This window comes from Halyomorpha halys, unplaced genomic scaffold (assembly GCF_000696795.3).
Source record: "Halyomorpha halys isolate HHAL.00 unplaced genomic scaffold, Hhal_1.1 Scaffold1565.1, whole genome shotgun sequence".
Classification (NCBI taxonomy): Eukaryota; Metazoa; Arthropoda; class Insecta; order Hemiptera; family Pentatomidae; genus Halyomorpha; species Halyomorpha halys.
The window spans coordinates 80,662-82,560 of NW_027109840.1; the positions used below are offsets into that span (position 1 = coordinate 80,662).

A 1,899-nucleotide genomic window follows, 5' to 3' on the forward strand; every position below is an offset into this window, starting at 1 on the left:
TGATCTAAACGTGTTTTGGACCACTTTTAATCACTGCTTTAATCTGTTAAATTTATATCCATTAAATGAAAACTCACATTCTTCTCTTTCTTTATCTTTTGTTTGTTAATGTCTATTTCAATGAGAATAAATAGCTGATATTAAAGAACATCCAGAGTTTAATCTACTAATATAGAATATTTGGACTCAGGGGACTTTAATACATCAATTTTTTTTTATAATTTATTTATTGTTGTTCACAACTCTATAAAAAAATATATACAAAAAGTAGCTTTGCTACAGTGGCATAACGGCTTGATGCAAACATGTGGGGAATCTACCCATTGATCTCCAATAATATTTCTAGAGAAGATCTCGAGACTATTTTCTTTTCAGACACCTTGGTGTATTATTAGGTAATGAAAGAGAAATCAGGTTTCAAACAAGTGGGTTTGAGTGTTTTGGAAGATTTTCATGGAAGAATTGAAAATTTAACCTTTCTTTGTTTATTAATATTATTTTTTTTAACATTTAACAAATTTTACAGGTCCTTATGAAGATAGTAGAAGAAAATGTAATACATGAATATCACAATGATATGACAGAATGCCATAAATATTCAAAATGTTAAAAATGTAATCAAATATATGCTTATAAGGATGCATTAAATAGTATAGTTTATTATTTACCTATTTTTTCATCAATAGAAGACATGCAATTATCATTAATGTCTGCAATAGAACTGTTGAAATTAATTTCTTTCTAGTTGAATATTGATTGATAGGCTTCTCTCTAACTTGTTAATCAATATTTAACTAAAAACGATGTTATCAATAATAAAAGTTTTAATTAAAAATATTTATTTTATTAAGCCTTTATGTATTGTATAGACTTAAAGAACCCATAATAAACTGTGATGATGTGCTATTAATAAAACAGGAAAAGCTAGCCATAGGCCACACAGAGGGTCTGAAAAGTAACTGATCAGTGACGCGAAATACTAACTAGTTTACTTTCATTCAGTATTTGTGTAATACAATGGGACGCACACGGCATAACTGATAATGAACTCTTATGTGATCCGTTTGTAACCAGTCCCTAGGAGATTCGCATATTGGATCGCCGAGTGATTTCAGTTTCTAATTTCTCGGAGATGAGTGACCAACACACCAACAAGTTGCTGGTGGGAGAGGTTGAAAAACATCACATTTTATATCAAATTTCCCTTTCTGGCTTTTTGAATCATAAAACGGGGAAGGCTTAGGTGGAATTCGGGAACGTAGTAAAAGCTGTTAGTTGGATTTACTCACATTTTTTTCAGTTATTCACAGCTCCTAGTTCCTCTCTGAAGTAGAAGTATTCCCTTAAGTTTCTTCTGGATTGGGAACCTATAGTATAGTAATGGGTACGTTCAACCTAAAAACAATTACCAAAACCAAAATTTGGAGATTTGTTCAGTTGTAATAGTTTGTGATTATTTTATATACTAACACTGAAGATAATATACCAGAGACAGTTATTTCATTTGTGTACATGAACAAGTGGTCCGCTTGGCTTTTATAAAATAAAACCAAAACTACTTTATAGAAGTAAAAAGAATGAGAAAATATTTATTCTAGATAGAGCTAATTGAAAGGAAACGTTTCCATTCTGACCGACCCACTCTGCCTACTTCAAGAGGAAACTTGGATTGCCGCTCGTGGCCAGAGATTTTTATATTAATTAAGTGCTTGTATGAAGCATATCTTCAACTAAATGCCAGGCACGCATTCAATTTTGGTTGGCTGGTTGGATTTTAGTGGACTGTATATTGAAATATTTATCTCCTTTCTAATCTAGAATTAACGGATTACATTTCCATTTGACATATCATCACAAGTAAAAAATGACAGGAATGTTACCTTAAAATTAAAAAAAAAA

At 30.9% G+C, this 1,899-nt stretch overlaps 1 long non-coding RNA gene across 1 annotated transcript in view; it reads left to right on the top strand.

The window, feature by feature from the left end:
• LOC136795914 (uncharacterized) overlaps nucleotides 1-642 on the top strand; it is an 11,546-nt gene extending 10,904 nt beyond the window's left edge. The window contains exon 3 of the long non-coding RNA XR_010843624.1: nucleotides 527-642. This is a non-coding gene — a long non-coding RNA (uncharacterized lncRNA). The remainder of the gene's footprint in view (nucleotides 1-526) is intronic.
• Nucleotides 643-1,899: the final 1,257 nt, after the last annotated feature.